Here is a 26042-nt window from a genome sequence, read left to right as displayed (position 1 = left end):
AAAAAAATTCCCAACTCCCTCGTCCAAAAGCAGCGGTGGCACATATCTCGACCCTTACTAAGATTATTGTGCCATTTAATCCATAGGTTGTAACTTGTACATTCGCATGTAAAGTAGGAGGGCAAAACGGATGCCATAAACTCATCCCTCTTCATCAGTAATGCTGTCGCGTTCGGAGGCCAGCCCCAACCCCAGCCGTTTTCTTCAACGTCCATGCTAATCGTCCTGATATCGTCTCTGTTGAAACGAGAGAAATACTCTGCTTCGTCCCAAAATGCTTTGCAAACCATAGAGTATGTGTACATAGCAATCTCGGAGCCTTTGTCTGCTGCAGTCTTTATCAATGCAAGACCTTCCTCCTCAAATCCGTACAAGAAGAAATACTGGGAACCCTTGAGGTATAGCGTTGAAGGGCTCCCGTGTGCAAAGCATTCTTCATATAACCTCAAAGGCCTAGGAATGTGTGAAGACCAATTAAACACACTAAGCGATGCATAAACTCCTGGACTCACGGTTATTTCCTTCATATGCTTTGACGTAGTTCTCAATCTGAAGAGATCGCGAAAAGAGTTTTTAGCCACGCCCTGGACCACCAAATCTTGTAATTCTTCGGGTAGAGCACTAAGTCTGAATTCTTCCATTGGAGATTGTAGTTCTAAGATTGAAATGAAAGAGAGAAAGAACCGGAAAAGATAACTAGAAGCCCTCTCTCGAAAAAATAAAAAAAATACTGGATATAAACTGAGAGAAAGGGTTTCGAAGAGTTGTAAATGAATGGGTTTATATTTTTGGAAAACTAATAATTTCATGTTATTTTTTATTAACATTTAATTAGAGATTTTAATATATAAACCTTGAAACAAATTGGGTGACATTAAATGGTTTCAAGATTCAAAACCATATACTTTTTCAAATTTACTAATTTTACCCATCTGTTTTGTTTTAACATTAATTTGACTCAATTACTATTTTTTATAAATTAAAATTATTCTATAATAGAATAATTATATATAACATAAATAAATAAACAAAATATTTTATAAAAAGCACTAACTACATATATCTCTTAGGTGATTAAAAATGTATTTTAAAACAATGAGCTTATTTTCTTCTAAATTCTTCTAAATCGAACATAAAATTCTTAGAAACTAATAATTTCATGTTCTTTGTGATTAACATTAAATTAGATAAAAGTAATAATGTAAGATTTGAAATTAATTGGATGACATTAACTCTTCTAATTTATTTAAGTGAAAATAGCAATAAATAAAAGTTAAGGATGCTTTGCCATTAAATTTATGTTTTTAAATCCTCTACCGATTTCCGGCTGTTGCCTTGCCATTATAATGTAAAATTGTATTAATAAAGAATTTCAAGTATTTAACGATTATTTAACAATTCAATTTTTAAAATCACATGATATAACCAATTTAATTTTTAATAAACCGACCTAAGTTCAGTAAAGTTATCTATTAAGGAATTTAATGTCATTCTAAGGACAAACAAAACATCAATTATATATTTGTGTCCTGTGATGTGGGACCCGTTGTGGTTTATAGCAAATAAAAAGGTTCAATATTGAATATTGCTTTGTTTTCATATAAAAACTAATAAACATATTTAAGCACATTTAAATTTATATGTATAAAAGATATAAAATCACATGAACTAAAATAAAAAAATAGAAAATCGGATTTTACTGGAGATGAGTGTAGAACAACAAGCTGAACAACCTCCTCAAACATCAACTCCTTTTTAGACACGGAACAACAAGCTCAACAACCTCCTCTCATGGCGGACAAGAAATATTTAGACCCAAATCCTCCTCTCGGTATGTGTACTTGTGATGTTTATATAATTAGGGTTTATCGTTTTCAAATTTTGGATTCCAATGCTTTTCTATTTCTCTCAAGTCTCAACCAGTGTTCTTGATTCTATTACTCCTCTATGAATGTATAAAATCGAACGGTTCGTTCATTTAAGAGGATAGCAATAGCACAAAATTCCGAGTCTGAGCCCGAGTTCAAGAAACAGAATCTCAAAGAGCTCCAAACTGACGAATGCAACATCGCACACAAAGCTCATACCATTGCCAAGATTGATGATAAAGACAAAACTGATCCTAAACTGGTTGAACCATTCATCAAAGCTTTTAACACCATAAAGAAGTAATCTTCTCTCTCAATACCTATCTATATGTTTCTTGAGATGTCTTGGCCACTGATGATGTCTTTGTCGAACCAGTTGTCTTATGTTTTACCCTGCCGGCTGCAGGTTTCGTCCATCAGATGATATGATGGCAAACTATTATCTGAGAACAAAGTTCTAGGACAGCCAATGAAAGCGCTCATCATACCTGAAGAGTGTGACCACATCTTCTCAATACCTCCTCGTGAATTGCCCGGTCAGATAATGTTGAATCATGCATATTGTGCTTTTGTTTCTTGATCTAACTTTGTCTCCTATTCCAGGCTATCCAATAGAAACAGAATGGCATTGCTATTGCAGGAGACCTAACGGCCCAGAATCTAGAAATCTCTGGACACGAGTCGGTGAAGATACTAATGTGTTTGATCCACAGGGAAACGTTGTTGGTATCAAACGTACTATGCTCTCACTGAGAAGGAGGAAGAATCTGATGTCATTTCTTTGCCTGGCGGAATAGAACCTCCAAGAGAAGAATGGTTCATTGAAGAGATTAGTCAACCACCGTCTATTGTTGATACTGACTTGGTTTTCTGTCATGTTATTCTTAACAAAATTGAGAAAGAAGAAGCATATGTAGGGGACGACTGAACATGATGATGAAGACGATGGTAGACTTACTTATCGAAGAGGATGATTGTTGATTTGTCTACCCTGATTAGATTGCTACTTCTATAATATTTGGTGTTATGGTTGTCGATGTTAAACCTGAACGACCTCGTTTTGCCATGGTTCAGTGATGTTTAATTTTGGATCTACCATGTTTAACTGATCTGTTTTTAGCTGATATGGTTTCCATAATATTCATTCTACTAACGACAAAGCCATAAAATACACAAAAGGCACACTGCCGTCAAAGCTTTCCGAATCCTGATTTCTATCTGGCTCCCTGCGACATCTTTCTTCAAATCTTCAATCAAAGTCTTTAACTCCTCAACCTCGGTTTTGGTCTAAGTAATCACCCTGTCAATGATTTCGAGTTTTGGAATAGCATCTTCAACCTCCTCACACACAGCATCCTCATTCCACTTAAACAAATGCCCCTATTTCATGACCCAATTAGATGGCCTTTCTGTCTAAAGAACAAAAACAAGTGGGGAGGAAGCTTACCTCCGTTTTGCTTATACAACGGTAGAAAGGTCTTCCTGAATTCTCTTGTGTCTTCGATAGTAAAGGTACCACACGTAATCCACAGTCACACTTCGTTGGGAACCCACGATCTCCTCCTCCATATTGTACTTCGGAAGATGAACTCATCATGAAATTGAGACAAAGCTTTGAAGTGAGTTTCCGCTTTTCGATTTTGAGAGAAATAGGGATTTAGGGTTGGCGAATTAGGGGAAGTATTGGTGATAAAACGAGGTCGTTTGGGTTCCAGCGATTATAAACGAAAATTAACCCCGTCTAATTAATTTGTTAACCAAAGTTTTAAAAAGTCGCTAGTCAAATTTGAAGGTTATTCGTTTTAAATAGAAATTAGTGAAATTTTAAATTGTTATAATATTAGTGTTCTCGTAAACGGACACTACGGTAAACTGGTTGTGGCCTTGCTATGCCTTCTCGGTTTTATGTGTCTTTTTCTGTCTAGATTAGTTACAACTCCCTTCGTTTTCACATTTTCATATAAAAGCACCGACATTATATAATACAATGGATCAATGGATACTTTTTAAAAAAAAAAAAAAATTTGTTCACCCGTTAATATATAGAGAAAACTTATAAACTTTCAAAGCTTTGTCAAAATTAGTCCAAAACTTTATCGAATACTAATTTTTTTACTTCTACTTCTACTCCTTGTCAAATCAACTTTCAAAGCGGTGTAAAATTATAGCATTAGCTGTCGAAATAAAGATTTAATTTTTCCTTTCCTCAATATGTGTGAACAACCTTATAAATCTTATATTTTACTCCCTCTGTTTCAAAAAGATACATTTTTTTTTTGTTTCAAGAAGATACATATATGTACAATGGAGGTGTTGAATAAAAGATTCAACAGTTGAATCCCTACAATGAGAGTGTTGAAAAATGAAATTTGATGATGTGGATTAATTGGTGTTGAAAAGATACAACATGTTTAATAAGAAGAAAGTGGGGACCACCGACGACACATGTCACTTTCTAAAGATTTTTGATATTCTAATATTCTCTTAGTTATTTAAAACTAATTAATGTTATTATAAATTAAATAATTTATTTTTATTTCTTATACTAAAATTTATCATTTTAAATTATCTATAAATAGAGACTAGGTTTATGTAATTTGGATATAGAAAAAAATAATTATTAATTAATAAAATAGAGTGTTGAATATTATTCAACAAGACCATTGTAGTGGATAAAAGTTGAATGTATGTTGAATGATGATCTGTAAAAAAAAAAAGATGGCATGGAGTGTTAAAAGATGAAGTGGAGGGTGTTGAATCTTGAAACCATTGTACATAGCAGGAAATAAAAATTGATTCAAAAAGATGTACTCCCTATGTTTCTCTAAACCTTGTTTTTATATGATGCTATAATATAGTTAATTAGTATAATCACACAAATTCCGTTTAATGTACTCCCTCTGTAACTATAGTAATAGTTAATCATTACTATTCTGAACATATCTATATACATAAAGTTAGTTTTTTCTCTTCTTATGACAAGTGGCAAGGGGGTTTGATGACATGTGTCCCCATGCATTTTTGTTTTTACATTTTAGGTTCTTCTTCTTTTACACTATTGCAATTTGGCTTTGTACTTTCTAATTGTGCACTATTATTTTTTTCACACTAACCATTATTATGTGAAGTTTTATAATACATTTTATTAGTCAATAAAATTGGAGATGAATAAAGAAAAAATAAAAAAATAAAAATAGATTTTAAATATTTTATTTATTCACAACTAAAAATAACATAAATTTTTACTATTTTATTATTTTTTATTAATTTTCTATTATTTTATTTACAAATTATAATTATTTTACTATTAAAATCAGAAAATAACTAAACTAAAAAAACTAGAGTAAGACACATAATCTAAACTTAAATCTCCACAATCACAAAGAAAAAATAGAATACTATAGTAACACTTACTCAATAAAAGTCTGAAACACAAATGAACGCGATCAAGCACCAATCCAAAACACCAAAAAAGGATTGAGAAAGAATAATCACCGGACCAAAGTCACCACGAAGCAGGAAAACACATGCATAATGCACAACCACCAGCTAAAAGGTATGAATCACCTCACAAACAAAACAACCACATACAAGGAGCTCATGCCAACGAAGAACCACAGAGCTCTGAATAGAAGAGACCAAAGCACAAAAAGACTAGCTCCACACACCTATACCAAAGGAAGCAGGAGAAGAATAAAAGCAACATAAGGGAGGGAGAATGGAAGCCAACAACAGAGAAATCAGAGCTCAAGTTTGAGACAAGAAATAATCTTCCAAGCCCACAGAACATATACGAAGGAAAACACTATCCAAACCTTGAGTGGCATATATGTGAAATGGAGAGCCACCAGAGACACAACCAGCGATGAAAAGTGCAACGACATGAGAGAACAAAGAAAGAAAAAGAGACTACACAAAATCAGCAAACTGTGGAGCCATCCCCGAGCTATGAAGAGAACATAAAAGTCAGATCACCAAAAACCAGATCTTAAAAACCAAGACAAGCAGGGACTATCGATGGCAAACCAGCGACGAGGAAAACAACATAAATGACAACTAAACTCTGACCCAACCCAACGAGATGTAGTTTCTAACCTTAGCCAAAATCGAAAGAAAAAAAACGACCAATATTGACTGAAATAACATATAACGCCGCAATAAACAACCACACAACATGAAACTAATATGTCTGATCTATAACAAATACCAGATAATCTCACAGAAAAAGACAAGAGCAACAAAGGTGAGCCTTTTCCGGTGGTGGTAAGAAACACCGCATATCGGAAATGTAAATAAATACATAGATGGTGACGGTTCAAGTCAAAATATGCGAGAATAATGTTCAATGTTGTTAAAAAAAGAATAATGTTCAAAAATGTGAAAATATGAAAAACAACTTTGACACTGAAATCGTTAATGTTAGAATCAACAAATGCTTAAATTCAAAGTGATTGAACTTCAATATGCTTTACATTAGAAGCTCAATTCACCACTAACAAATACTACTATACACACAACAACACATTATTGAAAAGACGAACACATAATATATTAATCTATAACCTAATACTACGTACATAACACAATAAAATATTAAATCATGCTCTTCACAAATAAATACTGACCACATAATTACATCATCCAAAAACATCATATTTAACCATAACAAAATAATATTTCGCGCGAAGCGCGGACAACCCCCTAGTAAAACATAAACTACACATTATACAATACACTTACAGTTCCAATAACTTATTCTGAATGGTACTCAAATCAATCATTTGCATCTTTAATTTCAGAATAAGATAGATAAGCGATAGTTTCTACTATATATATATCTACACATAACTTTTAATATTGACAGCAATTACTTTAATAATTTTGCATAGAAACTTTCAAAACATCATATAAATTGAAACAAAAACACATTTGTAGATTTTCAATGCACTTTTTGTCACCTATATAATAATGGAAAATTGTGAATTTGAAAAACATTAATTGCAAGTTTTTAAATCCTCTACTGAAAACTGGATGTTGCCTTGCCATGTGTACTACTAGGTAAACTTAGGTGTAACAGTTGAACACCATATTTATTTACTTTATTTTATTTTGGTGTACTTAATGATGATGAATGATGACGTGTAAGAAAGAGAAGTTGACATTGAGTGTTAAAAGATGAAATGGAGGGTGTTGAATCTTGAAACCATTGTACATAGTAGGAAATAAAAATTGATTCAAAAAGATGTACTCCCTCTGTTTCTCTAAACCTTGTTTTTATATGATGCTTTAATATAGTTAATTAGTATAATCACACAAATTCCGTTTAATGTACTCCCTCTGTAACTATAGTAATAGTTAATCATTATTATTCTGAACATATAAAACATAAACTACACATTATACAATACACTTACAGTTCCAATAACTTATTCTGAATGGTACTCAAATCAATCATTTGCATCTTTAATTTCATAATAAGATAGATAAGCGATAGTAGTTCTACTATATCTATATCTACACAAAACATTTAATATTGACAGCAATTACTTTAATAATTTACATAGAAACTTTCAAAACATCATATAAATTGAAACAAAAACACCTTTGTAGATTTTCAATGCACTTTTTGTCACCTATATAATAATGAAAAATTGTGAATTTGAAAAACATTAATTGCAAGTTTTTAAATCCTCCGCTGAAAACTGGCAGTTGCCATGCCATGTATACTACTAGGTAAACTTAGGTGTAACAGTTGAACGCAACAGTGAACACCATATTTATTTACTTTATTGTACTTAAGTTATGCTAAATAAAGTTATTAGATATAGTTGTTAAAGAAAATAATTGTAAGGACTAAAAAGAAATTGAATAGTAGTTTTGAGGTTTTGAATAGTGAAACCTCAAATTTGAAGTGTCACTATTCAAAAACTCAAAATTTGAGGATTTGAGATTGGGTTGGAATGACAAAAACCTCAAAATTTGAGGATTTGAGGTTGGGTTGGAGATGCTCTTACATAAATTTCGGAAAGTAATTATTTCACGTTCTTAGATAAATTTTCGTTTAAGATATAAAAATAAACGAATATTGGTTTTGAAATTCTTAAGTTAAAGTTAAGGATCATTTTTGAAGAATAACATACGAAACAGCATTACATAATTTGTTTTGCAAAAAACAGAAAAAAAAAACACAAGATGCTCTTTATTAAAAAGGTCGGAATTACATAATTTGATATGCAAGAAACAGAAACTTTAAGTAGATTGCATCCGTGTTATCGTGACGATAACACTCCGCATAAAACGTTGCAGGAATCCGAGCCAACAATGGGAAAGGGATGTTTAACAGGTCAAAGGCTGCATAGACCGAAGGTCGTTCCGAAACCTCCTTTAGTTGCTTGCAGGTCAATTTGACAGCGGCAAGATCTGAGATGGATCCTGCAGCCACGTGTTGGAGCACTTTCTCTTGCAGTGCATCTGGTAGGGAACGCAACCTCGAATCCACCATGACGAAAGTTTGGTAGGGGAGAAAATTTGGTCTGGTCAAAGAGAATTAATATTTTAGAGATAGATATTGATGAAAATATATGTTTGAGGTTTGATCGTAAACGGATCAATCAATAGTTATATATAGATGAAGATTATCGGGAAAATTGTCATTGAAATCCCGGACTTTCAAATTTGTTTGAAAAAAGCATGAACTTTCCCTTTGAAAATTTTAAGCACCAACTTACCTTGACTAGCCACTAGAAACTCCCAAATTAATTTACCTAAACCAATTTTTAGACGTAGTAAGTTCGGTTAACGGATATGGTTTTTCCATAATACTCATTCTAATAACAAAGCCATAAAAGACCAACATTTTCACATTTTATGTGCCTTTTTCTGACTAGATTAGTTACCACTACCTTCGTTTTCACATTTTCACATAGAAGCACCAACATTATGTAAGACGATGGATACTTGTTAAAAAGTTATCATTTATTTGGTTCATCCGTTAATATAGCTTCAATATATAACTTAGCTTCAATATATAACTCCAACCAAGTAAATAAAAGCATAAATATGGGCTAGTTGGTCACAGTGAAATTCGATTAATTAGTATATTGAGATGAAGACTATTTTATAAAGTTTATCAAATACATTTTTTACTTCTACTTCTACTTCTTGTCAAATCAACTTGCAAATTGGTGTAAATCATAGCATTAGTTTCTTCATAAAACTGTTACGTATGGTAAATTTATCAAACGCGCAGAGCATGGAAGATGTATTCGAAAAGACACCTCCTTTAATTGGCATACGTTTACACACCTATTACCAAATAAACTATTTTTCAATTATAAGGTTTTATCTTTTCCAAAAGACCAAAAGTTAATGGCTGACCAATCAGCAATTGGTGTTTGGCTGAGATATTTATGACTTATGAATATAGAAAATTCGAGGCATGATCATTGATAAATGTCTTTCGTCTTGAACAAATTCGATGTTTGACAACTAGAGGAAGGCGAGTTACGTTCAAAAACCAAAATCATCAGGGCCAAACTCGAAAAACATATCGGTCAGGTCAAGCCAAACTCTACTTAGCATCCACTTAGGCTTCTCGCTGCCATGCGCCCATATCCACTTCAACCTCCGCATTTGACTTCTAAATAGCGTTCTAGCCACCCGATTAAAATTTGTCCACACCGTCAAAGAATGCCTCGGATCCCACGTGCACTTTCGCTAGAAAAAAAGGAGAAAATATCACTGTTTTGTCAAAATCTTCGGGAACGAAAAATAGTATTGTGTTTTGCTTACAGCGAGTTGACGAAACTATCATTCCTTAAAATGTCGGGGAATTAATCGGTAAGTCGGCCACTCACGAACCCAGCCTTCTTGAAGAATCTCTGGTAGGGCTAGCGAGAGGTCATGTAAAAACCTAAACCACGTAACAGTAGTTTTGTCAACCCAGATACCAGGACCAGGGTTTAGAAATGGAAGGTTATCCCGACCCGCAGAGCTTAGTATGGCATTGACACGGCTTTGTAAATTCGATGTCCAACCTGGGACAACCGACATAACAAAATGAATATGAAACGGAGAAATGAAAATGAAACAAACCGAACTTTGTCAGAGGAATCTAGAGAAAGGAATTAGAGTTTGTCGGAATTATAAATAGAGGTATATAGAGAAAGGAATCAGAGTTCCAAGGAATTATATATAGAGATATATATATATAATTTTAAAAAAAATTGTGTGTATGTGTGTTTTCATTATATATGTAATTTATAATGAAAGATTATGTGTTTTATATGTATTTGGAAAGTTTTATCATTACGACGTAGTTTTGTTAATGTGAAGGACTATAATGCAAATAAACAAAAAAAATTATATATTTCATGTATTAATATAAGATATATTTGAAAATTTAAGTGAAATATAGTTAACAGGATTAAAGTGGTAAGAAAATTAATACTAGTACAAATATATGTGAATTACAAATTTATAAGGATTAAACTGAAAAGTAAATCATGTTTTGAAGGCTTGAATAGTGGAACTTCAAATTTGAGGTTTCACTATTCAGACCCTCAAAATTTGAAGGTTTGAGGGTCTGTTGGAGACCCAAAAACCTCAAAATTTGAGGGTTTGAAGGTCTGTTATAGATTTTAGGGGTGTTTTGAAATTAGCGTTTATGGTTTAGAATCTTTCAGTGGTTTAAGAAACAAAATTAATTTTTTTTTAAATAAGACGCGAGACGTGGAAACTTTTATTTGTTACTATATTGGGGGTGAATCCAAGAATTACTCTATTTCAGATTTTAATTCCAGTATAAGTTAGTTTAATTTTGTGTTAAAAATCTCAAAAAAATGTAAGAGAAGAAGCTGCGGAGGCAGCAATGAGGAAGCTCACTTCTAAAATATGAGCAAAAACTTATTACCGAAATTTAAAAGTACAATAACTGATATTTTACAAGAGAGATTACACATATTAGAATCCATGCTTATTAATCTGTAGCTTTGGTCTAATGGGCGGTGGTTGATGTTGCTCCTTTCTTTTCTGTACGATTCTTGCTTGTTTGTATCGAATAAACTCACGTATATTATTATCATATATAGATCTTAAACTCTCAGTAAGATTTTATTTTCTTCCGCCATTTCTTTAAGAGCCAATCATTTGGATTCAATTTGTATACGCAATTGAGCCATCATGTAACTCTTTTCTCTAGTAGTTGCACTTTCTGTAAAAAAAAACTAAGGATTTGCTCATTTGATGAAAACAAGGTAGCCATAGATGAGTTATTACATTCGCAAGTTTTCTTTTGAGTTTTGCTTTAGGCGAACCAATGGGAGGTTGTGACGATGTTTGCTGTGTTTGTTTTTCCATGTTTTTTGTTGAGCAAGAAATATGTTGATTTATGATTTTTCTTTGGGTTGCAACCTATTCTTATGTTATACACAATTATAAAAATTCTCATCGGGGTTTGCTCATGGGGTTCACCTATTATCAGCCGCTAGATTAGACAAAATCAGTGGACTAGAGTTCTTGTCTTTCTTTGTGTTACATTTATCACGCGGATCACGATCTGAGCTATAGATTTGACAAAATCAATGGACCAGATCTTTTGGTTTTCTTTTGGTTTTCTTCCGATCACTCCCTTCCTTCCTTCCAATCCTAAACCCTAAAACTATACCCTATACCCCCAAACATTTTTCATAAATATTAATGTTTGATAAACAAATAAGAATTTTACTTATGTAAATTTATTTATTTAAATATCATCAAACCTTTTTTATAATACTTATTCTATCAAAATTTTATTTATCTAAATATGATATAATTTCTATAATTGATCATATGCAAACCATTACGAATGATATTTTATCTACGTGCAGTATTTTTTAGAATAATGTTTTGTGTTAAGTTTTTAGAGTTAAGTTTTATTCATTAGCCTTTATTCTTTATTAAATACTATTATTTTTCACATATTAAAGTGCTAATAAAATCAATTGTTGTTAAAAAAAAATTAAAGATGCTTTAATGTTTAGTATTTGGGGAAAAAATAGAGATATTTCTGAATATGGAAATGTGTCAAACACTACAAGATGTACCGGGTGATAAATAGATGGCACATGTACGATGTATATGGTGGCGACATCATAGTCACATTTCTAAATTGATTTTAGTTAGAGGGTGAGTCCGTAATTAATAAACATATTTTTTTTTCACAACCAATTATCAGCCACTAGATAAGACAAAATCAATGGACCAGAGTTCTTGTCTTTCTTCATCTTTCGTGATTGGCTGCTACATTTATCACGCGGATCACAAGCTATTAGATTTGACAAAATCAACGGACCGGATCTTTTGGTTTTCTTCCGAGCACTCCCTTCCTTCTATTCTCCAAATTGTCTACGTATTCATTCTTTCAATCCCAAACCCTAAAACTATACGGTATACCCCCAAACATTTTTTCATTAATAATTATTGTTAAATAAACAAATAAGAATTTTAATTATGTAAATTTACTTAAACGGTCAAAACTTTTAATTTTTTTTATAATACTATCTCTATCAAAACTTTCATCTTCTAATTTATGTCATAATATAATTGTTCATATGTAAAATCATCATGGAGGGTTATAGAGATAAATATCTATCAAAACTTTCATATTGAAATTTATGTCATAATCATGTATGCAGTTTTACAAGAAATTTACAACGAAATTAGGTAATTCAAAGCGCATTGAATACACGTTTTCACCAATAAATAACGGTAACATGTTTCGTCGTAATATCCTCGTAAATTTACGACGAATATTGTTCGCGGCGTACTTTCTCGTAATTTACGATAAAACGTTTTTCTTGTAATTTTACATCTACGTCCATTTTGTCGTAACATCCTCGTAAACTACTAGTAAGTTTACAAGGATCGTAACTTTTCGTCGTTATGGAAAATTTTCCTCCCTCTCTCTCTAGTCAGAAATGACGGATCCTTGCTACAGCGAGATGAAGCAACACAAAAGGGAATATTATTGGCTCTATGCAGTTGCGGACGCAAACCAAGGCATACCAAACAAGTGTGCTTGTGGTCAATCTATCGTAGTGGAGACAGGCGAGCAAGGAATGCGGTACTATGTATGCAAAGTGTTTGAGGTTAGAATGATGTGCGGTATACGAATATATGTTTGTTACTTTTGTTAATTTGTTGACATTCAAAATTACCCTTGCACCTTCAGGATGATGGCTCGCACTTTCGCATTTGCTGTCTTCAAGCACTCGAAGATGAGGTGAATGATTTGAAGAAAGACGCTCGTGACGAGGTCCAGACCCGCTTGAAGCTGCAATTAAAGATTCAACAAATGAGTAAGGAGATCGAAGAGCTCAAGAAATTAGTCAAGGGTTTTTCTTAATTTCGTGTGTTAGATTCCCTAAATATTTTATGAACTTGGTGGTGCTCTCGTCTTTATCTCTTGTGTTCTAAACTTATATATTGCTATGTTTTTCTGTCCGCTAGGTTGTTATGTTTTACCAGTACTACACCTTCAAATAAGAAACATCAAAGTTAGTTATACATCAACCAACATAAGTTTAAACATAAAAAACAACGAGATATAGCAGTAATTAAGACTTTTCCACCATATTTTCAACAACCAACAGAACAAATTTTACATCCAGGTACAAAGATCTCATTTTTCCTTCTTAGACCTACTCATTGTCTTGTTCAGGTTGTCATCCAGTGTGACCGTTTAACCCCCTTTCCTTTTTTCTCCCTCTCTTTCACATCCTCAGGTGAGTCATCACCTACTTCCTCAACATAAGCTTCCAATGAAGCCAACAAGATGTCTAACGCCTCCATCTTGTTCTTCGCATCTACAATATTGTTCTTCTCATCTAGAGCTTTTTCTTCTAGTGCAGTGACTCTCATGTCTAACGCTATCAACTCTCCCATTTCTTCTTCCCTAGCATTATCTAGTTCTCCCAATTCAATTAAATCATGCAACAGTCGCACAGTGGGGAGAAGGATACAAATCAGACTAATTTTAGTACAATTACTCACTAAACATCAATCACTACCATTTATTCCAATTAGAAAACGAAATAGTCATCCTAATTATACCAATTTATTTCTCAAACTAACAGAGTGACATAGAATCACTCACCCTCGTGTCAGCATAGTTTCGTGTCAACATAGTTCTCGTCTTCTTCTTCTTCTTCTTCAACCGAATCCATCGGGTTTATGTTCTCACTCGCTGCGGCCAAGTTCGTATCTCTATCCTCTTCCTCTGTTTACATTTGCCATCCAAACAATCAGTTGACATGAGCCCATTAAGGGGACTGAGCCCATTTATCATAGTATTGGGATGGATACATGCGAAGTTTTTATTCGCCGTTTACTTTTGCCATTTAAACGTTTAATCATGTGACAAGTGCCCATTATAGAGAGGATTGATCCCATTTGATGAAATGAAGACATTATCTCTCTATCTATCTCTAATAACCCATGAGGACACCATTGTAGCTCAAATCATCTTTGTTTAAATCTTTCTTTTTTATCTTTCTGTCTCCAATAACCCATACGATTTTTTTATCTCAGACAATAGTTTTTCTATTTTTTATGCGCCTATTCACAAATACACACAACAAGTGACTATGAAGATAAAACGGTTTGCACACGACATAGAAAAGGATAAAGAGCAACAAAATGATTAAATGTTTTGCACACCACATAGAAAAGGTTACAGAGCAACAAAGTGAAGAAATTCCTTGTTATTAACCGAAAGACCATTGCCATTAGCTTCCCATTTCTCTCATTTGAAGCTGTGCCGTTAACCTGCCATTTTGTTTCATTGCCATTAGCTTGCCAGTTTGAAGGGTAGCGCTGGTATTTTGATATAATGAGACTACTCACACTAATTTCCTTTCCAGGGTACTGATTCCACAATGTCCCTTCAAAGTGAGGCATAACAGCGAAATAACTCTTGTTTTAATTCTCTTACCTGGTTGTTACACTATTATTACATCAATGTTTGTGATTACGAGATAGAAAAGACGTTTGAGTGGACACTAAACTGCCGGTTTGTGTTTTCAAGTTTTTTTCTTTAACCCGCTGATTTTTGTCTATTGAGCTGTATTAATCACTAACTTTGTATCAGCAATTATCAGTTAAATTAAACAAGAAAACGGAAAGCTTGATAAAAAAATTAAAAAGCTAGAGATTATAGATTAGTATCTAATGGTGTAATGAAAAAAAAAACGAATCCTAAAATCAGAACCGATTTGACCCGCAAAGTTGAGTCCAAACCAAACTAAACCGTCATAAATATCTGAATGGCTTTTGTTCTATAGTATTTTGAATTTTGAGTTTTACCCAAACCGAAACTGAAAGAATATCTGAAGAATCCGAAAAAAATTTAGGAACCTAAGAACTTCATACCAAATCCAAAATCAATTCTAAGTAAATACCCAAGTTACGCAAAGTTCCCAATAAATATCTATAACATAATAATTAACTCAAATACTTAGTTTCATGTATAATTTGGCATTTGATCACATTAAAATTGTTATGTTTGGACAATTGCATTTAAAGTTCAAATTATAAATATTTTTTCTTCAGACGTTTCAACAATATTGTTTAATTTTTGAATTTTAAATAATGTATCCACTTTCATAGAATTATTAGTTGCTAGTCTTATTGTTTATGTTTCTTGTTTCTTAACAACCACTTTTTAGTAATACCACGGAAATTTTTAAAAAAATTTAAATCTGTGAACTAAAATGTAGATTTTTGAATCATAAACAAGTATTGGAATAACAAAATCCAATTTAGAACCAAGTCCAAATTTGAATGGGCTCAGCCAGATCTGCAATGTGTTACTACTATATTCAAATATGACATTACAAATTTCAAAATATTATTTAATTCTTTTTTCATAACTATGAAAGCTTTATGACTAAAATTGTCTACAATTTTTTAAAAAAATTATAACTTTTAATCGTAAAATCATTAGTTTTTTATATATCTATAAATTTTATAAATACAGTTTGGTTTTAATTTTTGATAATTATAAAAAAAATTAAATTTTTATCATAATTTTATGCAAGTTTATTTAATATATTTAACCAAAAGAAATAGATAAAAAAATATGTCTGGTATTATAATTTCAAATATATATTCTTAAATATAATTTTAAATAAAAAAAAGTATTTTTTACTTAATTTTATGTATGATTAAATCAATTTTATATTAAAATGTTGCTAAAAATAATAAAATATAACAATAAAATTTTAATTTAAAAAATTTAGTATTAGACATGGTGCAGAAAAACACATGATTTATATGGAAAGAGCAAATCAAATCCTTCATGAGTGTATAAAACATTGAAGACCACAGGGTATTTGTCGGTATGGTTAGTGTTTAGACTACCTAGGGATTTGTACTTAGAAATGATGAGTGAAGGTTAAAAGTTGAGGTAAAAACAATTACAATATCAATCATTCGCACCGCACTATAATATAGATATGTGCCTACATATAGATACGTCCGTTTAACATTTGTAGGACAAAATCATTGATGATGGTAAGTTTAAACTTAGGATCCTATCTCGCCAACACACGCAAGATGTAGCGAACAATTATTCACAGTTTCTTAAGATTTAACAAGAGATATCCATATTTACCGAACAGCTCGACTAATCTCAAGGGTAAAATATTTGTGTGCAAGAACTCTCTCGTAAGTTTTTTTTTTAAGCAAATATCTCGTATGTTTGTTACACCTTTGCTTCAAAAACCAGGATCGTTGGGTCACAACGCACTTGTACGATGACCAAGTGTCCATATCCCGTGTGTTCAGGGCGGTTTAGATAGGGGGCGAGCGGTGCGACCGCCCCGGGCTCAATCTGTTGTCCTCCTATTTGTTAATAGATAAGGATTCGGTTTTAAAAAAAAATACATGTATTTTAATATTAAAAATAAGAAAAAGAATCTAGATTTTTTTTATATGAAAGTATTTTTTTATTTCCATAGATTTATTTTTAAAAATACTTCTGATATTTTGAAAAAAAACATATATCTATTACATTTTTTAAAGAAAAATAATAGTTTAGAAATTAAAATTTGTTTTTGCCCCAGAGTCCATGACACCATTGAGTCGGGCCTACGTTTGTTATAGTTAGTTCAGCACTTGCCAATATTCATTACGAACATACACAATTAATGTTACTGTAACGTCCGATTATCCAAGGCTAATAGATTTTCCATGCCCTCTCACTTGGTCCACGGGCTCTTTTATGTGCGACGGACAATGCGTTAGTATTTAGTAGCTCAGTAGTCATGTTTACTTATTATGCAATCATCATAAGACTTTCCGCGTTTTGTTTTCACTCGTACGATATCGCATATCACTTCTCGATAGATCACGTTTAGTTCTAGAGTTTTAAATAGATGTGTGTTCGAAAAGGTAAACGCACTTTGGTGACATAGATAGCCAAATAAATTTTCTTAAACCTTTACATATATACCAGAAATCAGGATATTACAATTACATTTCGGTCTATATAAAAATGAGTGCAAGTCTTAAATATTTAATACCAGAACTATGCTTTTGGCACAACCATAAATTAATTGCATTTTCTGAAAAAAATTGATTTAGGTAAGAGCTTTATGAGAAAAGGTTAATTTGTTTTTCACTTTTTAAAGTTCGAAAAAGATAAGGAGAATGTGTACCTTTAGGCTTTATAAACAGTAAATGATAATCATATGCAGATATGAGGATCGTCCTTTATGGAATTAAAAACATAAAAAGCGGTCAAGTGTTTTATGATTAGTTTTTAAAGTATCCATACATTACTGTGAAATAAGGAACTTATTAAAAATCAATAGGTAATAGCTGAGAGCCTGAGATCAATTTTACAGGCTCGTGAATCATAATTAGCTGAACAGCGGTAAAACAATCAATTTTTTTTATAAAAGAAAAACAATCAAGTTTATTCCAACTATACAACTTCTTTTTTGTTTGTTTGTTGGCATTGTTGTATAATTAAAGTACTTCCGATGGGTTACAGCAGTTTGGTCCTCAGATATCATCTCGAACTGGAAGAGTCGGCATTGCTAAATATTTCACATTGGTTAGGACCCGGACAAACTAATGATTTTTAAAGTCACAGGGACATTGTTGGAGGTGGGTAAACCCAGTCTTTGATAAAAAAAAAAAAAGTGGGTCAACCCAGTCCGAGAGTACGACAAAATACCACAAGGGCTTAACCGAAGACAACATGCCTACAAAGAGAATGAGTCTATACCGAGTTACAGAGTAGTCAGCGCCGAGATGATAAGGTCAAATCAAAACGTAAGAGAGATTACAGTGCAAGACACTTATCACTTAAGACACTTTTTTTTATCAAAAAGACTTTTATAACCCTAAACTAAAGAAAATATATCTCCTATTCTTATTTCATTTTATTATTTTTCTTACTTTATGTATTTATTTACTTTTATCTCAAGTTCTAAAATATATTAAACAAAAATAATTGTCATAATAAACTATATATAAAATTCTCTATCTTTTAAGATTCATGTTCATATATATATTATATATATATTAATGTGTAAACAAAATGTGGACATAGACACCAAAGCGTGGATAACAGAATTATAAATTAGTTGTGGACATGAACATCTTAATAGATTATAAACTAGTTGTGGACATAGACAATATTCCTTCGATTACATTCATCATCTCAGAATCTAAATTCAACTCTAATCAAAATTACATTCATCCACATCATGACAAAACGCAAATTCCTTAGATCAGAAATCTCTGATATGCAAGATCTATTCCTCTCCGACAAAAGGTAAACGCTTCTTCGATTTTTCTCTCTGCTCATACTTACAATATCATCTTTTTCTCATTTTGATTGAAGTTTAATTGCAGATAATTTATCAATTGAGCTGAAAAAGCCAAGTGTTTGTATTGGAGATAACAGAATCTCTGTCCACGTTTTATGGTATAATTTGTCCACGTTATCTATTATAAACACATTAACATCACTCATCCGCACATCACCCGTCCACAAATCATCCAACCACGCATCACTCGTCCACAAATCACTCATCCACAAGTGTCATTTCCATTAAGGGTAAAATTGTCCACAATCTGTTGCTGGCCCACAACAAAGTGTGTCACATGTAAGAAGTGTCTCTAGGTGTAATAGAAAGTCAAAAAGTGTCTTATCTGGTATTTGAGAGATCACGCGGCCGTTACAATCCTCCCTTCAACATCTATAAAAGGACAACAAAGGAAAATAACAAAAGGGATCACATCTTTTAGATATCAAACCTAAAGTTTAAATACTTTGTACTCTCTTACATATTCCTTGAATTACCATAGTTGTATCAGTTCATATTATCAATAAAATACTATTTTCCACATAAAAAAAATCATTAGTAAATATTCTATTCATCAGTTACTTATATGATACATTAACTAATATCAACCTTATTTTTTTAGTGGACTTTGAGATCCATGAAACACCTCTCTTTTAAAAAAAATTGGTGGGTTTTACATATGGGTTTTATTTGACTTGGTATATGATATTGTTGTTTAAGATCACTGTGTATGATAAAAGGCTGGGGAATTTTTATGTTTACCACTATTTTTGGTATCATTATTCATGTTTACCACTAGTAAAAGATATTTTCAAAAATACATTTTTTATTAAGAATCAAAAGACCTTATACCTTTGTTTTCTACATATATATAATAAATAATTATTTAAATAAATAAATAAATTATGCTTTTGAATTATACTTTTTCAAATTCGAACTTTTGATAATTGTTTTTTGAATTTTTTTCGATTTTTTTTCAAACTTTCTTATTGAAAATCAAAAATTATTTTTGAAACTATTTTTTAAAAAAATTATATATTTTAAGTATTTATTTATATATTTATTAGAATTTTAAATTTCACATTCCAAAAATCCTACCCCACCCTTCTCAACTCTAAACCATAAGTATAGATTAGTTAACTTTAGGGTTATAAATGTATTTTCTTCTTTTTAAAAGTGAGGGTAAAAGTGGTTGACGTAAATATAAAAAAAGTATTATGAATGTGATATTTTTAACAATTTCTCCAAAAAGAATCCTGTTAGAATATGCATAGGTATGTCACATACGGAAGAAGTTTTTGCCAAGATTATTCATTTTTCTTTTGGGTGACACAATGTACATCTAAGAAAGCAAAAACCTATTACGATGACAAATTGAGAGAGTATAGAATTGGAAGAAGTATTATTGACTCATAAGAATTAAAGTACAATATGTCTAGTTTATATAACGAATGATTTAACTTAATTTCTAAACTAATATGGAATAATATATATAGATAATGATAAGTTTTCTATTCTAATATTTTAATATATATTCTAATATTGATCATTGGATCTGGGTCGATCATCTAATTCTCTCAATACCTTCCTTCAAGCTCATAAGTGGTAACACGTGTGAGATTGGACAATCTTCTAAATATAATAGTAGAAGTAACCTAAGTAGGAGAATCGAAGGCTCAGGATTTGTAACATTGGTTTAAGAAACAACGACGGTTGTTCATGTTGCAAAAGCTTCATGAATGTCCCATAACTTTTTTGCGATTCTGCGATAAATGATCTGATGGTTTGATTGTTTGTTTTATCAATCCTACACTGGGATGATTGTTTGCTGTCCAATCTTCATGGTATGGTGAATCGATTACCGGTTTAGATAGACTGTCGTCAAAAAATTTGAATTTTTTTTGTGAGCTAATAGCCATATGAAAACAAGTTTGAGACCATACTTGTGGTAACTTTATCTACATTTATATAATCAAATTAAATAACAAATTGTTTAAATTAGATAACTGAACTAAGTAATAATTTATTAAAATTATATACATGATAGCAGCAGCTATTAAGGTTGTAGAAGTTTGCTATGACATCATTTTAGAAGAATCAGAAGCCGAAAATTCCGCATTATAACCCTATTTTTATTGGTTTGGAAAGGAAATTCAATAACTTATTTTGAAGACCGCCCATGAGCTGAAGGAAAGAAAATTAATTTACTAAGAAAGAGTCTGGCCTAGTGTGAATGTTAAATCGCCTGGTGACCAAAAGCGATAATAATTATTGGTATTGGTTGCCATAATAACCAACTGAAACTGAATAAATCGGGCAAAAGTCATATGTTGTAATGATGTTGGCCAGTGATATTTCAGTTATGTTCATCATTGGTAAGGGTTAAGAGGTTAAAAGACCAAACATATATCAAAAGATTATATAAAGGAATTGATTTTTTAGGAAAAAAGGGGCTTCTATGATTTTGTTTTTTTCAAGTTAGTTATGAGACAGACCTTTATTTATCATTATATAGTGACCTCTTTTTTTCTTTTCTTTTTGCCAAGATACAGTGACTTTTGTTTCACATGCATCATATAAAATCATATACTCTATCCATTTCATATAAAGTGTCGTTTTAGAAAAAAGAATTCGTTACAAAATAAGTGTCGTTTTCGATTTTCAATGCAAAATTTATTTTTCTATTGGTTAAAATATGGTTAGGTGTATAGGTAATAGTGTTTTTTATAGGAAATGTACAAAATTATTTGTTTTCTTAATCCGTGTGCCGAAACCTAAAACGACACTTATAATGAAACAGAGGGAGTATATATTATACATATAGAAATTTGGATTTATTTTGGTTTGTGAAATTAAAATATTGAATATTGTTAAGTTTTATAATTTATAATTTATGGATTAGATTCGGTTTTGATTCCTGTCAAGTTTTATTTTTCTTACGGAGAATTTTGAGGAAATTTTTTATTAAAAATATTAATTTTATTTTTATTTTCAGTTTGATTTGGTTTTGCAGATACATAAATTTTAATAATTTTAGCTAAAGTGTAATTTAGTTTTAATTGGTTTAAATTGGTAACAACAGATACTCGCATAATGATAAAATAAATATAAACTCCATTATAAGATAAATCCAAATATTGTAAAATCACGAAATAAATTTATTTATGTAAGATGACATTTTTTATTTATTTATATAATTGTATATATTTTTGAAACAGGAAATATATTATAAAATTATCAGTATTTACATATAATTATAATTCATATTTGATAAATTTCAATATATTTGAAATATTGTGATAAAATATTAAAAATGTTATACTATATTAAAAAGTTAGAAAGTTGTGATAATTTTAAATAAAATCAAAAGAAATGAAACATAGTTTTAAATGATTTTATGATAAGCTTTCGTAACTTTACTAGCAATTAAAGATAAATTATTCGCTTATGTAAATTTAATTAGCAATTCACCAAACTTGAATTCTGTGTAAAGAACCAACGAGGTTGGGCTAGTGGCACTTGAGGGATAATCTCAATACGGTGAATTCGCAGTTCGATTCCCGTTGGCCACCCGGACTACTTTAAATGGTAAGAATGCATGGTTGATACGGGCTTCGTGGGATTAGTCGATTGATTTCGGTCGCCGGATTATAAAAAAAAAAATTCTGCGTAGAGAAATAGAAAAATCATAAACACTTTTTTACATGTATATATTCAGAAGATGGAATATGCTAGAACTGATTTTAAAATATATATATATATGCTTTGCTTGAGAAATTGTCTCAAACTCGGATAAATCTTGATTTACGTAATCACGATCAACTCTGTGCAGCAATAAGCTACAAGGACCAGGCTCTTCTTAGTAAAGAATAAACATGGCTTTTCAAGCCTTAGTCTACTAAGTGTAAAGAGCAAAACAAGCAACACCATCAACGTTAACTACTACTGGATATGGGCCCGTATATCCATATTGACCCTCGAATTGTTATGGCTTACCAAGGAAAAGAGGCCCAAAAGAGGAGAAGAAAGAGCCTGAGACGTAGAGCACCTCCGATGGGATTCTTTCCATCGGAGCATAGTACATATTCTAAGAGCTCCAATACGATGAACCCCCATTGGAGGTGGTGTAAAGATGTCAAAATGAGCTATAACTTTTTAGCTAACTCAGTTCAGCTTGATTTTTTATTAGCATAAGTTATATTTTTTAGGTTCATTTAATAAAGGAGTTTAATGAGCGAGATTAAGGTGATGATTGTTTACATGGTTTTTAGATTTTAGTTTTTGGATTTTGGATTTTGGATTTTAGTTATTAGATTTTAGATTTTGGTTTTTGATTTTGCTGTAAAATTTAGTTTTTCAAAAAACTTGATTGGTGATTCTAGATTCTATTTTTTGGTTTTTGGTTTTTGATTTTTAATATTTTTTATAATTTTTTGTATATTTTGGATTCTATAAAGTTTGATAAGTAATTTATTTAATTTGATTATTTTTAAGAACTTCACTTATAAGTTAATTTATTTTTAAACAAACATAAAATTACTAAAATAAATATAATTTTTAATAAATTATACCAATAGATCTCTTAACAAATATGTAAAATTTACATGAAATAATTTTAAATAATTAATTTTATTAAACTGACAAAACTTTTTAAAAATATTCTTATATAATATTTTCATATTATATATGTTAAACATTATTTTTACTTAACCTTATTGCCTATATTCATTTTAAAAAAAAATGATTGGATGGTTATTTTATATTTTGGTTTTTAACTAATAAAAATATTAATAATAAAATCATTATTTTAAAATAGTTAAAAAGGTATTATATTGGTTGGTCTTATAGTTTATAGGCATGAAAGAGTTTTCCTAACTAATACCAAAACATATATCTATTTTATTTTAAATTAACTAAATTTCAAATTTATTTTACCTAGGCATTCTGTGAATAGTAGACATTGTCATAATAAATAACAGTAACAATATTAAAAAGCTACAAGGTTCATTATTATTAAATAAAATATTTGTAATAATAAAATAAATAATCAATCGTGAATCTACTATCAGTTCTTTTATTTTGAAAAACTAGAAAAACTTAGATTTTGGTTTTTGTTTAGAATAGGGTAGTTATTTTAAAAACTAGATTCCCTAACTTACAGAGAATCAATTTCTCAAAAAATTTGATCGGCTAAAAAGTATTTTTTGGAAAAACAAAAACCAAAAACTAGTTGAAAAACTAGAAACAATCAATCTCTAAATTAGATCACGAGTTATATAAACGATTTTTAATGAACATGACCCAATTCATGAGCTTAGTCATTTTTATACTTAAAATTATATATATCATATGTAAATAAGATCATTTCTATATTATCATATTTATCTTCTAAAATTAAAATGTAAAACCAAATATTTTTAGATATATATAGAAAATGTAAAGGAAATTTTTATATACCCATCATCTATCTTTAAATTTAGATGTAAAACAAAATATTCCTAAGAGACAATTTAGAAATTACTCAGAATTATTACTTAATATTTTGTTTTACATTTAAATTTTATAAAACATAGATAAGTAATATAGAAATCATACTTTAATATTATAAAACTTAACAAAACTTATTTTAATATTTTGTTTAATGATAATTAATTTTTTATATTAGATCGCGAAATAACTCATTTAGCTCATGATCTTGATGATCTGAGTTCGAGTTTACATATTGAAGTTTATCTAATAAATGAGCCGAGCTGGAAAGATCTGAGCTCACTATGTGCTGAGCTGAGTTGAGCGAGCTATCTCATTTTGACACCCCTACTAAGACCCACCTGCAGACGATTGTTCCTTCACTACTCGCGTAATGGGATTCTTACACATGCAATGGGACGGCTCACCACAATAGGACGCAAGACCTAGTCTCAGCGCCAAACGTAGCTGCCAACTGCATCAACGACGACTATAAATACTTGTAGCTGTATTGATGACTACGGAAAACAATTGAAGCAAGTAAGAGGAGATGGCTTATAAAAGGGGTAGAAGCAAGAAGCAAAAGAGGAGAGTGAGAGAGACCGACTACGAACTTTTAGATTATCGACTACATGTCCTTATTTCTTAAAAGTTGAAACTTGTATCACTTTTTCCGTACTCGATTATACATTTCAATAAGCGAAATCTTTGGCCTCCATTTATGTAATTGTTGTTTGCTAGTCTCTAAACTCGATTACCGGTTTCATGCATCAACAATTCGCACCCACCGTGAGGCGTATAAAGATTTCTAACGCATGAAGTAACATAAGCAAATAGAGCTGGGTTTGCAGGTCAACCCGCCCCACTTGACTCGATAACTAGCGGGTCGAGTCATTTTTTCACTCAAAATTTTGATCTTTTGATCTACATGACCCGCGAAAAAATGGGTACCCGCATCTGCCTCGCCCAGATTTGTGGGTGTTGTGAACAAACGCGAATTAACTCGAAGAAAGCAAAAGAGAGCAAAAACATATTGAGGCAAATGCTCGTTTCGAGTTTTTTATTATTATGTGGATGAATAAACTTACAAACTCTTAGACCCGTATTTATAGCGGCCTCAAAACTTGATTTCCTTTTTCCTATAAGAATACATACTTATCTAGAAAAAGTATTTTTTTCTAAATCGATAAGGCATACCGTACCGACCCAACGAATGTTGGGCTTTTACTCGTGCATAAAGATTTAAGACACCTCAAGATGCAACAGAGGGTAACCTACCAGACCCGCAGATAATATAAATTTTCATAAAAATAATTATTTTAATTATATATTAATTATTTTTATAAAAAATAATTTAAATTATTTATTTATAATAAAATTATATTTTTTAATATTATATTTAATTGAAATTATATAAATTTTAATCTTTTATTTATTTTTGATATTTTATTTATTTTTTATAAACAAAATATTTTTGCGGGCTAGTGGGTATCCGCGACTCAAATTTGGCTGGCCGCACCCGCCCCGCTTAAATTTTATTCGACCCACATTGTCATGTTAAACTTTTTGAATTGATCGACATGCACCCGCCCCGCAGGGCGGGACCCGCAGGTAAGCACTTAAATTCCCAGCTTTTTAAGCAATTAGTTACATTGCCCACGCGCAAGCGCGGGGTTGTAGACCGAGTTCTTGTTTCATCTCATTTGTTAGGGTTATTGTAGCTGTGAATTTTGCGTTTTGAGTTGACCATTGTTTTTCAAGTTTTTTATTGTTATATGGTTAGAGTTGTGATGATGAATTGTGTATGCATTGTTCTCCACTCATGAATGACTAAACGTGATTGATATAGTTC

This window comes from Brassica oleracea, chromosome C4 (assembly GCF_000695525.1).
Source record: "Brassica oleracea var. oleracea cultivar TO1000 chromosome C4, BOL, whole genome shotgun sequence".
Lineage (NCBI taxonomy): Eukaryota > Viridiplantae > Streptophyta > Magnoliopsida > Brassicales > Brassicaceae > Brassica > Brassica oleracea.
Note: the sequence above shows the minus strand (reverse complement) of the source record.